General features: G+C 38.1%; 1 long non-coding RNA gene across 1 annotated transcript in view; it reads left to right on the forward strand.

The window, feature by feature from the left end:
- Positions 1-14567, forward strand: part of LOC139036770 (uncharacterized) — a 53806-nt gene that overhangs the window by 17108 nt on the left and 22131 nt on the right. The window contains exon 3 of the long non-coding RNA XR_011489629.1: positions 6458-6566. This is a non-coding gene — a long non-coding RNA (uncharacterized lncRNA). The remainder of the gene's footprint in view (positions 1-6457; positions 6567-14567) is intronic.

The following is a 14567-nucleotide window of genomic DNA, read 5'->3' on the forward strand; positions in this document are numbered from 1 at the left end:
TGTTTTACCAAATGTGCTTGAGTGATTTAAAGGCATCACTGATGGGACCTCCATTAGCCAAAGCTGCAAGAGGAGATGAGAAAGTCATAATGTTTGATGTTATTATTCCAAGTCTTCCTAATGGTCAAAGCAGTTGTTCATTTAGCAATCTAAGTACCCAAGGCTGCAGAATAAGTGATAACAAATAGATTGAGACAAACTATTTTTCCACAGCCCATGTCACATTCTTATTTCTTCAAGGGAGGTTCTGAAAACATAGTAACAAAGTTGGAAATAGTTACTATTTTTCAAAGTATGGAAAAGTGTTCAAAATGCACATGGATATAATCATGAATTATAATTTAAATCATAAGCCTAATATGATCAGCATTTTCGGGTATGCAGGGATGCTTTCCGAAAGATAATGGAATCACTTTGAGTAACAGCTATTTGATTGCCTTGTTTCGACACAAGGATGGGAGTGTGTTATGGTCTGTGCAGTTTGATAAATGACCTTCCCATCATTCTCATTTTGTGGGTTTAGGCCAGACACCCATATTGTGACTTGGTTGGTGTGGAGGCTGGTATTCTACTGTATTTTTAGAATATTTAGTCTATTTAGAAAGTTTACATAATTTTGGTTACAGTGACTAAAGTGACTAGGACTAAAAATAAGATTGGCTTTTATGAAAACAAACTTTTCTAGCATTAAAAGATGGCATGTGTACCAGTGTTCAAAGTCCTTATGATTCTGGGTTTGGTGCTTCAGATTTCAAATAAGGGTGCTCATCGATGAAGGAAAATATATTGTCTATATTATTTGTATGAACAAATGTTCCTGAAGGCTAAAATTAAGCATGTCTATTTTATTATGCCTCTTGGTCTAAAGTAGAGATGGCAAATAAGTGTTATTTATTTTGCCAACTCAGAAGAATTGATAGTGGCTGTCTGAAACACTATGTGGAGGAGAGTTGGAATAGAAAATTATTGTTTTGCTGGAAAAGATGCTAAATGTTGGTGATAACACCAAGGATTCAGTGTGAGGGGAAAGGCAGGATATGGTAACATATTTAATATTTCCAGACTAATGCAAAGTGAGAGGGATATGGTTAAATCTTCCATTTCTAGTTGATATTTCCTAGGCAGTTTCTACCATAATTCCTACTGGTTGAGAAAGTCCCCATCGGCTAGTTTTAAAAATAAATTCTACCATTTATAATGTTTAAACATATAAAATGCATGTACACAGCTATTACATGTATATACATATGTGTATATGTATGTGTGTTTATAGTACTTCTTACGCATGATAAAGAATTTTAATATCTTTCAAGAACTGAGCTTGAAGATTTAGTTGAGGTGAAACCAATTTTTGCTTGCTAGTTACAATATTTAATATGCTAAGAATATTTTTAAGATGATATTTTCATGAGAACTGAAGTCACTGGAAAGATTAAAGAAATGTACATAGATGAGCAAGAGGCATGAGTGCTCTACATCTCCTGGCTAAACATACGTATATCTAGGTGGTACACATTTTTAGACAACTTTTATTTTATTATAAAATGTTCTTTAAAAATTTCTATTTATGTTATAAAAGATACTTGCTTATGTCTTTTGTTTCAAAAAAAGAAGTTTTAGTGTTTCATACTGATCTATAGGGTTTCTACATATTCTGGATACTACTCTATTGTAGCTATGCTTTTTTTATGTCTTGTTTAGAAAATTCTTCTCTATCTTGATGTCAGAAAGATATTCTCCTATGTTGACAACTAAAGGTTTTACAGTTTTGTCTTTTATATATGTCACCAATCCAGTTGGATTTTATTTCTACCTATAGTATGAAATAGCAAATTCTAGCAACACAATTACTAGACATTTCATCTTTCCTTCGATGATCTGTTAGACTCATTCTCATGATTCAAGTTTTCATGTATGTTTCAGTCTATGTCCAGTTTTCTATTCTTCTTTATTATTTATCTGCTTCTATAGCAAAATTATACTGTCTCATTTCCTACATCTTTATAATAAGTCTTGACATCTGATAGTGCAGAGATCACCACCAACAACACCCATTTACCAACTTTGTTCTTCTTTAGCAATTTCTTGACTATGCTTGAATTTTTCTCTTTCATGTAAGTTTTAAGATCAGGTTCTCAAATGCCATAGTAAAACTTTGTCTTGGCTTAAGTTCCCTGAGATACAGACTCAGATGGGGATTCATATGCAGCAGTTTATGCCCTTTATGCAGTCAGTTTATGCAGTCAGCAACTAAGAAAGGAGTGAGACAAGCAAGATGGAACAGAAGGAGACATTTAGCTATGATGCAATTTTATTAGAGGCCTCAATAGATATCATGAGGCACTATGAAGCTACATGGACTCTTCAGAGATGTCCTAAATTGAGTTAAAGGAGCCAGACCTTTTAACCCCCACATCAGTCGAATGTTCCATGTAGACTGCTTCTCCAAGGGGAAAAGAATGTTGGAGTACGGCAACTCCTTTCAGCTCTCTTTGCTACAGAGAGTTGACTATAAATTGTCAGCAGTCAACAGTCCAGGCAGCTTGAGAAAGGAGTGCCATGGTAGATTCACGTGGTATACTATAGCATCCACTACAGTTGAGATCCTTCAGGATTCAATTTATTCTCTTTTAGGGGTAAATTTATAAGAGGAAGGCTAACTGAATTAACTGTCCATCGTACCTACTTATGCAATTAACTAATTAGTCAAGTTACTCAAGGGTACAACTTAAAGTCCACTTCTCCAACACCCTTTGTAGACTCTCCTCCCCATTCACCAGTACCTCTACTGGTCCAGGTGACTTACGCAAAGCAAGACCCAGACCCTCAGCCCTAAATATTTGAGACTACCTGCCCTTCTCAGGACATGGCTCCTGCACTTGTCTGTTTACTGTCACCACTGAGCAAGGGAGTGGCAAGAAATAACACAGAGGATCACCTGTGTGCCAAAGATGGTAGACACATGTCCAATGGAACCCATGGATCCTATCACAAAACACACTGTCCAGAATATGCTGGCCTAATACAGCAATTGAATAGCCTTTCAAAGGTACAGATGAGGCATCAACTTGAAGATGATGCCCTGAAAAGATGGGATGCCATTTTCCAGGATCTCTCTCTGCAACCTGTAGGGATAGAGCTCCTGGTTCCCAGAGAGTGAGTGTTTTCACTAAGAAAATAGCTGGAGTTTTATTGAATGTAAAACTATGGACTATTACCCAGTCCCTGAAGACCTCTGTTTTGGGGCCCTTTGTCCAAGGCAGTGTTAGGTAATGCTGTGTTCTGTGTTGCTGAATCCCTGTAAGCTTTCAGTTGTGCTGACCAAGGTCCTGCAGGCAGGAAATGCAGACCATACCCATAATACGTATCGGTTTTAGATGAAATAAATCCCTTGCCAAGGGTGAAATGTCTTGTGTTAGTTTTTAGGGCTATAGTAACAAATGGCCTCAAATTGAACGGCTTAAAACAGAAAATATTTTTAAAAATTTTAAAAAAAATTATTTTCTCACAATTTCATAAGTTAGAAGTCTAGAATCAAGGTGATGGCAGGACCATGCTCTTTCCCCTGGCTTCTTGTGGTTGTCAGCAGTGCTTCCTGTTCCTTAATTTATCGCTACATAGTTCCCCTCTCTGCCTCTGTGGTCACATGGTTGTCTTACCTCCAGTTCTGTGTTTTCACATGTCATTCTCTGTGTGTCTGTCTCTGTGTCTCTTCTCCTCTTCTAAGGATACAAGTCAGATTAAGGGCCAACCCACTGTATGCCACCTCATCTTAACTTATATCTTAAATACATCTTCAAAGACCTATTTCCAAACAAGTTCACATTCAAAGATACCAGGTGTTAGGACTTGAGCATATCTTTTGGGGGGACACAATTCAGTCATGAAGAGGTCCAATGTAGTCAACCTGCCACCAAGTGGCTGCTTGCTCTTCTTGAGAGTTACGTTAAACTGGGTTGTCTAGAATTGGTTTCCAGAGGACTGAATATCTAGTATCAGCAGTAGATAGATTAGCTTTGGTGAGTTGGAACACTTGTCAGGTGCATCCACAGCTACTTCATATTTAAGCCCATTGTGTTATTACTGAGGAAAGCTATTTCATATTTAAGCCCATTGTGTTAGTACTGAGGAGACCATGGCAGGGGCTGGCTGAGGTCAGCTGTTTACACTATATTCTCTATCGACTACTTAACATTTCTTGTATGGTGAATGCTTACTGATGGGTGTTACCATGTGAATTCAAAATACCATGTACCTAAAGCTGTGATAATTTGCTCTAGAAAGATACCTCAACCAGCATAGCAACAGTATTCTTTGGTTTAATTTGCAGTAGACTGTTATCCACCAGGATCTATCCAGTTTCTGAAGGAGCCACACAAGTGAAGTAAATGGGTATATGCTAGAGACTACCACCCCTGACTTTAAGACCTTAATGGTAGCACTCATCTTTGGCAATCCACCCTCCTCACTCCAAGGTACAATATTGTTTGTAACTTAGATCTATCCAGTTTCTGAAGGAGCCACACAAGTGAAGTAAATGGGTATATGCTAGAGACTACCACCCCTGACTTTAAGACCTTAATGGTAGCACTCATCTTTGGCAATCCACCCTCCTCACTCCAAGGTGCAATATTGTTTGTAACTTATTATTTTAGCTGCGTGAAGGAGAGAAGTTTCAGAGTCTTCAACCTGGCTTTCCCCATAGGGATAGATGTTATTTTACAGATCAAGAGATGAATGTGAAGGTTATGCCATCTACCAAGTATACTGTTTACATTTTAAATTCAGGGTTGAGAGAAATGACCACTGACTGGATTCACAGACTCAGTGGACACTCTGTGAGCTAGACCTGGGTCAAAATTCGTTTTATTTATTACTTTACTTCTACATGTCCTCATCCTAAGTAAGGGGTACCATTTGCTACTTCAGCCCCAGTGGCCAGCAATTCTCAGTTTATTTGGATTTTCCCTTTCCCTTCTGGTAATGGCTTTTATGTCCTTTGAGGAAAGACTAGGAAAATTACCAGAGTGCTCTGATGTTGTGATGTTCTAAGATCCTACCTCCTAATCATCCAGTTTCTGCTTATACCCAGTGGGTCTGGATCATAAAAGTGTCCATCTCTTGGGCCACTTGGAAGACTGCATTCTGTTAAATATCTCCATGGCTGCTCCAATTTGTTATTGTTTGTGATAACTGTGCCCACTTCTACTCTAATGGTTCAGCCACACATCTTAGCCTCTAGTATGTTGGGATGACCCCCAATTGCTGTCTGCGAGCCCAGCAGTGTAATGACAGTCCCAAATTAAAGGGCTTCTCAGTGATGTTGGTGCCTGTCTCACCAGAACATTATTTATTGTTCTAATAAATGGAAGCTCTTTCAGGCCTTCCTGTAGAATATAGTCAGATGACAGCTTTTTGCTTTATGTACTATATCCACTTTGGAATGTCCACTTCTGTGAACTGTTGATCCTCTCCTGCTGGTTGCAGTTCTAGCACTTTACTTCACTTAGTGAGTGCTATTGGTTTTCCCAGGCATCTAAGAGCTATCCTTGAGACTTCCCTGGTAGCTCAGTGGTAAAGAATCTGCCTGCCAATGCAGGAAGTGCAGCGTTGACTCCTTGCAGGAAATGCAGAGTTGATCCCTTGCAGGAAATGCAAGGATTGAGAAGATCCCTTGGAGAAGGAAATGGCAGCTCACTCCAGTATTCTTGCCTGGGAAATCCCATGGACAGAGAAGCCTGGCAGGCTACAATACATGGGGTCACAAAGAGTTGGACACAACTTAGTGACTAAACAACAACAACAAAGAGCTATCCTAGCAGTGTGGTAATATTGTCTTCTGGCATCTTTGCTAAGGGATTAAATCATTTAGTGTAGAAATGTGCTTCCAAATCAAAAAACTCTCTCTTATCCAATTTGATGACCTGACCCACTGATCCAGCACCTTCAGAATCTAGTTCCCTGTATTCTCTACCACCTGCTGCTGATACATGTTACCAGGCCCTGAACCTCTGCAATGCTCTCTACAACCATTTGGAAATTTTTATTGTAAGTCATTTAATCTATGGCTTAATAGGGGCAAAATTGAGTCTTTGCAAGAACAGGTTATTTCTCTTGTTTAATCATCTTTGATGATTTTTGTCAAAATTTCTTAATTTGCTCCATTAAGGGTTTGCCTGACTTTTGATAGAATTATTCCTAAGTATTTTTATATTTTTAGTTGCCATTGAAAATGTCCTTATTTAAAACTGCTTTGTAATGGCTATCCCTGATATATAAATACAACTGATTTTTATGTCAAAACTTGCCAAACTTTCTTATTAAATGTCTTAATTTTTCTAAAATTTCTTTTAGATTTTTTTTTACGTTAAGATGAAAATTATATCATCTGTAAAATATGAGTCTTTTGGTTCTTCTTTTCCTTTCTTATTTCCTTTGTTTCTTTTCTTCCTACTAGGTTTCATCAGCTAGATCCAGTAGTCAGTGGTTGACTAGAAGTGATGGTAATAGCCATCTTGATCTCTTTCCTGACCTTAATGGAAATGCCTTCAACATTACATCATTAGGTTTATATTTAATATACATTTTTGTTTGACTGTTTATGTTTGCCTTTTATAAAATTAGTGAAGTTTCATGCTTACCTAATTTGCTAAGATTTATTTTAAATCATATATGAATATTGAATTTAAAAATTCTTTTTCTGCATCTATTAAGATAATCATCTGCTTTTCTTCCTTTAATAATATGAAAAGTTATATTAGATGATTTTCTGTTATTATCAACATTGCAATCCTGGGATAAACTTATCTCACAGATGATGTATTAACTTATATATTACTTTATGCCAACTGCTAATATTTCATTTAATTACTTATGTTTGGAGGAAGGCATTGCCACCCACTCCATTATTCTTGCCTGGAGAATCCCATGGACAAAGAAGCCTGGTAGGCTACAGTTCATAGGGTCACAAAGAGTCGGACACAACTGGAGTGACTAAGCATGCACGCATTTATATTGTATATATTTGTTCAGTAGTATGATTATTGCATAATTTTTATTTATTTGTTCTGGTCAGGTTTAAACATCAAAATGCTGGACTTATAAAATGAGATTGGGCATATTCTCTCTCTATCCTCTTTTTGTAGAAACCTGAAATTATTTTTTTCCTTGAATGTGTGGTAGAACTACTCTATAAAGTTGTTTGGGTCTGATGTTTTCTTTGTGGGAAAATTTTTATTGACTTTGAATCATCTAATATGCATTTCATGGTATTTTCTGAGGTACTAATTCACTGGCAGGTGAATCATAGTACTTTTACTTTACCAAATTATATAGCATTATTATCTATGAGAAGGAATGTACTTACTGAGAAAGAATGTACTTACTGAATTTCTACCAACGGTGGCTGGAGTTTGCCAAATATTTCTGTTTATGTGGTAGAATTCTTGGTATTTCATTAAAAATCACTTCACAATGTATATCTAAGTAACAAAAAAGCAATTGTTGATATTGTCTGTATGTTTTACAAATCTTGATCTTGAAAGTAGTGGTTAGGATAGTTTAGCAATCATGGATAAATTTCCTGAATGGCAGTGTGGTACTAATTCTCAGTCAGACCAGTTTTCAGATTTTTAAATAATCCTTATTTGCCGATGATTTTATTTTCCTTTCACTATTATTTGGATATGATTTTTCAAGTGAGTTAACTACAACTGAAATTCATTTCTTGAATGTAGTTAGTCTGTATCAGGACTAGTATTCTCTCTCTAAACTAGATATATTAATAAATCTGTCTTTCTGACGTCCAGTTTCTGGCCTGATATATAAAGAGGTTGGAACAAGTCATCACTGTTGTTCTCAAAACAAGAAAAATGCTGAACAAACTGAAAAATCAACAAGTCTTTCTAAATCCATCTGAGAATTGAGGTCACGTGACAAACTGCTGCTGCAAAATCTAGAGAGAGGTAGAAACTGAGAATCACAGAATATGGGAGCAGAAGCCCAGGGACAGAAGGTTATAGACAGGAATACTTAAAACCATCATTGATAGATTGCTGGAGGTTCAGTGTGGATAAACTTCACATTTTATAAGTTTTACCTCAAGGACCTAATCAAGTTCTTAGGGTGAATATCAGAGGAAACCCCATCCCACCTTGCCTCCAGTGCTTCTGGCAGGGTGAAGGGAAAGTAATCATTTTGAAATACACTCAGAACTCTTGGCCCTCCTTAACAAAGGCCTGCCCTCAAGGTAAACCATTACCAGAGCCTAACTGACTGAGGAGAAAGGAAATATCTTCCTCCAGCCCCCTCTAGCCTTACTGTCACACCAATGGACAGGACTGGAGCAGGGACCTAAGAAGTACTTGTGAAAGTCAGTTTAGGGCATAGGCTCCATGAAAAACTAAGACTTAATCACAGCACTAGAGCATTTCCATTCCTCCACATCTTACCACCACAGGGATAGGGCTCCAACATAACAACAGTGAATTATAGCTAAAAGAACTGCAAAGCTCAGACCCTACTTAAGAGAGAATCTCTATGGAAACTTAAAGTCAACAGGGGTCACTAAAGTAAACAAACAGTAAAGGAATTTTAGCCTCTGACAGCTATGGCTACAACAAAGAGTAAGCAGCCTCTAAGATAAATCTATCATTTTAATGCTCAAAACTCTCCAAGCCAGGCTTCAACAGTACATGAACTCTGAACTTCAGATGTTCAAGCTGGATTTAGAAAAGCCAGAATAGCCAGAGATCAAATTGCCAACATCCGTTGGATCATCGAAAAAGCAACAGAATACCAGAAAAACATCTACTTCTGCTCTATTGACTACACCAAAGCCATTGACAGTGTGGATTACAACAAACTGTGGAAAATTCTTAAAGAGATGGGAATACCAGACCACCTGTCCTGCCTCCTGAGAAATCTGTATGCAGGTCAAGAAGCAACAGTTAGAACTGGACATGGAACAACAGACTGGTTAGAACTGGACATGGAACAACAGACTGGTTCCAGATAGGGAAAGGAGTATGTCAAGCCTGTATATTGTCACCCTGCTTATTTAACTTCTATGCAGAGTACATCTTGAGATGCCAGGCTAGATGAAGCACAAGCTGGAATCAAGATTGCTGGGAGAAATATCAGTAAACTCAGATATGCAGATGACACCAACCTTATGGCAGAAAGCAAAGAATAACTAAAGAGCCTCTTGATGAAAGTGAAAGAGGAGAGTGAAAAAGTTAGCTTAAAACTCAACATTCAGAAAACTGAGATCATGGCATCTGGTCCCATCACCATGGCAAATAAATGGGGAATCCATGGAAACAGTGACCTACTTTATTTTGGGGGGCTCCAAAATCACAGCAGATGGTGACTAAAGCCATGAAATTAAAAGACACTTGTTTCTTGGAAGAAAAGCTATGACCAACCTAGACAGCATATTAAAAAGCAGAGATATTACATTGCCAACAAAGGTCTGTCTAGTCAAAGCTATGGTTTTTTCCAGTAGTCATGTATGGATGTGAGAGTTGGACTATAAAGACAGCTGAAAGAATTGATGCTTTTGAACTGTGGTGTTGGAGAAGACTCTTGAGAGTCCTCGGACTGCAAGGAAATCCAACCAGTCCATCCTAAAGGAAATCAGTCCTGAATATTCATTGGAAGGACTGATGCTGAAGCTGAAACTCCAGTACTTTGTACACCTGATGTGAAGAACTGACTCATTGGAAAAAACCCTGATGCTGGGAAAGATTGAAGGCAGGAGGAGAAGGGGATGACAAGATGAGATGGTTGGATGGCATCACCAACTTCATGAACATGAGTTTGCATAAGCTCTGAGAGTTGGTGATGGACAGGGAAGCCTGGAGTGCTGCAGTCCATGGAGTTGCAAAGAGTCAGACATGACTGACCGACTGAACTGAACTGAACTGATCATTTTAATATTTTGTTGAATTTGTGTTGTCACTCTAATGTTGACTTAATAGAGCTGTTATGGACATTATGCTGTTGTTTAATTTTTTATGTGTGGTACTGTAAGCCACATCCTACTTCTTTACAGTTGTTTGTCAAACCAGGTGTAGGATCTTGCATTTTGCTGTGCCTAATGAACACTTAAGTTTGTTAGCGACCAGTCACATTTAAGGACCTTGGCATTGTCCATCTCAAGGACATCTGTCACTGTCTACTGTTCTAGTTTTGCAACATCCTATTGGATTAACATATCCTTACAAACTTTATTCAGATTTTGATGTTTGTTAAGCAGCTCTGGAAACTCCTCTTCAAGCTGAATCAAGCTCAGTAATGATCTTCTCACCTACTCATCTGTAATTACCCTTGATTAATGATAGGAATTTTCTGTCAGAAAGACTTTCTCTTATAAAAAGGCTTGTTGAAATTCAGATATATTGGGACAGGGTCAGTAGAGTATATAATTATTAAATTACAACAGAAAAGATGGCATAAATTTAGTGTAGCAAAACTGAATTTATTTCAGCATTTGGCAACTTCAGTTTTTGAAAAACAACTTTTGAAAACATCATGCTAATATGATGATACTCAAAAGCCTGTAAATACATTAAGACCTTCTTTAAGATCCTCTGGAGCCTTAGGTGCAATATTATATTTTGAAGCATATTAATATGATTATTCCCCCTTGCTTTTCCTTATTCACAAACTTCTCCTATTCCATCTATTACCTGTGAGAACATTAGGATGTTTGGAACCTATGGAACATTCACAGAAAACCGTGCTCAGCACTGACTTCCAGTATAGGATTCTAAAGCTGCCTGAAAGCATATGTTTGATCAGAAACAGTTGGTAGAATATATAGGTTTGGAGATAGAGAAGAATGTAGACAGGTAGGACAGAGGATTGGGAGAGACCTTCTGTGCTTGGAGGTGAGGAGCAGGCTCAATATCCAAAGTCTGCTCTTATTTTTTCTTATTTATGTTAGCACCATGCAGCACCCCAAAGCCTTTTGGGACCTGAGCCAGTGATGCTCAGAGGCCATCCCTTGTCCTCCAGGTGAGCACCCATTGCAGGTGCCTGTATGCCCTCTGATTGTTCAACAGGAGAGTGCTCTTCTATGTCTGAAGAATGTTGGCTTGTCTGAGTTACCATATGTAGGCATCCAACCTGTAGGCTTGGGGTGTTCCTAAGCCTCTCAAAATGTAGGATGGAGCTCAGGACACCCAAGGAGACAGTGGAAAGCTTTGGATGTTTTTTCATTCCACATTAAGAACTGTATTTCCTGTTTCACCTGCCCCATTCCCCTAGTCCCCGGGGTGTGGGGAGGGTTTTCACCTGCCCCATCCTCTAAAGAAGCAGTGGTGATGCCTTCAGCCATAACACAGGAATCATAACACCACTATCAACGGGCACAGACTTTATCTCTATGGTGTCTGTTTTACTACTATTCTGTTGTAAAATAAATTTTCAAAAATATCCAATGCGATTCAAATGGAAAACAGTGGCAGAATATCTAATACCAGAGAGGAAATATAATTTGGTAGGAGCAGCATTATTTAATATTTACGAGTACACATCTTGAAGCCAGAATGAAAAACTTCAGTTTTCTGACTTGCAGCAAACTACTCATCTGAACCAGCTGCTATTTTCTCATTTGTGAAGTGAAGATAACTTTCTCAGTTATTATGAAACCTAAATGGGATAATACAGACACACACCCACACACATATCCACACAAGAAAACCTGGTCACATTATTCTTACCTGTTGGCACTGCTTTCCTCTGAATTTACTGAGCACATATTACCATTGGCTGCTATAAATTGACTCCAATAAAGGCAAATCTAAGAGACCAGTATTCTTGCCTGGAGAATCCCATGGACAGAGGAGCATGGTGGGCTACAGTCCATAGGATCGCAAATAGTCAAACTTGACTGAAGTGACTTAGCACAAGAGACCAGAAAGCAGGAGAATACCATAATGATCCTGGATCCTTATATTCACATACCCAAAAGTAGGACAGTAAAGGGATGGAGATTATCAACTGCTGGTCTCACATCTAGATATCAATATTAAAAAGATATACAAAGGATCTGCAGACCCAGAATATCAGTATGGAATCCCAAGCAATAATATTGTCATCTTGGTCTCAAGTTTTGGATGAGTAAGAACAAGAGATTTTGTACAAAATATTTTGTGAAAATTGTTTGATTATGTATTTTCCTCTTATTCATTTATGTGATAAAGAAGGTCTATTTTTTCACATGTAACTTAATGTGCATTGTACTTGGTACTTTGTATACCAAGAGACAGAAGCCACAAACAAACATGCCCTTTGTTCTTTGGAATCCTACAGTACAGTGAGAGACACTTACCCAGTACTTTCCAAACACAGAGCCAGCACTGGAGAAACATGAGGCAAGGAGATTTAAATTATTATTCAGTGCTTAATTCTTCCTGACAAATATCTTAAATCCAAATTGCCATTTTCAAAAAGACACAATCTGAAAATGTCCTTTCCTCACTATATTTTCAAGGAGGTTGCAAAAAAGGTAGAAAGAAAAATGTATAAAGAAGAGTAACTAGGGCAGAGGAAACAGAGCTCAGGCATCTATAACTTATTCACCACGTGGTTAGTCAAAACCACAACTTTGAGGGAAGAGGCAAAGAGGAAGAAAGCTCTAATTTTACCAGAGCTAAAATCATGAAAGGGTCTCCTTTTGAAGGAAAAAAAAAAAAAGAAAGGAAGGAAGGAAGGAAGGACGGGGGAAAGGGTGGCATTATATTTTACTTGCTAATTTGTAAGTGCAATTAAGGTTAAAGTTATACTTCCCTTCACAAGAAAACATGACCGAAAGCATTATGAGCAAGAGAGCTTTGTTTGTAAAGAACTTTTCAAGATGCTGTTTTTCTCCTGGAAAATGTGGTTTATCTAATTGATGGCTGAGGAAAACCATCTTTTTAAACTTCCCACTCAGTGAGTCAGCCTGGGGTGTGTCTGCCTTGTAGCATCCTGTGAGATCCAGTAATCTAAAGTGGCATGACGGACGCAGCTCCAACCTCATGCGTCAAGCAGAGCTACCGGCGCTGGGAAACCAGAGGGAGCCCAGTTTTCTAAACAGAGTGGTTAACAAAATTGCATGTTATAAAGTGGGGTTTCATCCTCTAAAGGATCATTACCTATTTTTAAAAAGAACCTGCCGAATGTGTCCTATCAACACCCAAAAGTCTGCAGTTGGTAAAGACCAGGTAGTTATTTCAACTGAAGAGCAAGTATTACCACCTTAGAGTTTCTTCATGTTTACCTTGAAGAGAATTTCCATGCCATCACCAGTTACATTAAGTGGAGGTGAAATGGAGAATTTGGACAAGTTCTTTTTCAAACACAGCTTGATACATTGACAAAGTCAGAAATATAGAGTCAGACAGCCAATGAAACACTAAACACCAAGGAGAGAATTTCAGTGGTCCTCTGAGTCTTAATATCAGTACAAACTTGCCCTGTACCATAACTCTTTTTCCAAAAGAAGAGATGTGTGTGAATAGATTACTTATAGGTGTTTGGGAAGAAAACAGATAAGATAAATGGAAATAACATAGTCATCTTTGTTGAAAACAATTGTCTACCTTCTTTATTATAGATAGGCCAGAGTAGGCATTTAGCTAGATATGATTAAAGAATGTGACAGGATACTATTTGGGATTCTTTAAGTATATCTCTTGAAATTTCCAGAGTTAGTTCTTTGGACCAATATGTAGAGGCTGCAAAATGAGGCAACAAAATGTAAGTTCTACCTCAGTCTGAAGATAGTCTACTCAAATCTTCAGGGATTAATGTTATTAATATTGAAGTGAAAGTTGTTCAGTCATGTCCAACTCTTTGTGACCCCATGGATATACAGTCCATGGAATTCTTCAAGCCAGAATATTGGAGTGGGTTGCCATGCCCTCCTGCAGGGGAACTTCCCAACCCAGGGATCAAACCCAGGTCATTATTAATAATACATGAGGTAATTAAGGTTTTTGGAAGAATGGATGTGGCACCAGATAGGTTGTTTCACTGAAAGTATGTAGGATTGTATAGGATTTTTATTTTGGAGAAGCATTGATGTGTAGAGATTACATAATTTTTTTCTGCTTTTTTTTTAAATTGGGTTATGGTTGCTTTACAATGTTGTGTTAGTTTCTGCTATATAGTGAAGTGAATCAGTTATATGTATTCACATATCCCCTCTTTTTTGGATTTCCTTCCCATTTAGGTCACCACAGAGCATTAAGTAGAGTTCCCTGTGCTATACAGAAGGTTTTCATTAGTTATCTATTTTATACATACTAGTGTATATATGGAGAAGGCAGTAGCAACCCACTCAAGTACCCTTGCCTGGAAAATCCCATGGACAGAGGAGCCTGGTAGGCTGCAGTCCATGGGGTCGCGAAGAGTTGGACACGACTAAGTGACTTCACTTTCACTTTTCACTTCCATGCATTGGAGAAGGAAATGGCTATACAGAAGGTTCTCATTAGTTATCTATTTTATACATACTACTGTATATATGGAGAAGGGAATGGCAACCCACTCCAGTGTTCTTGCCTAGAGAACCCCAG

The sequence above is a fragment of the Odocoileus virginianus genome, chromosome 1 (assembly GCF_023699985.2).
Source record: "Odocoileus virginianus isolate 20LAN1187 ecotype Illinois chromosome 1, Ovbor_1.2, whole genome shotgun sequence".
Lineage (NCBI taxonomy): Eukaryota > Metazoa > Chordata > Mammalia > Artiodactyla > Cervidae > Odocoileus > Odocoileus virginianus.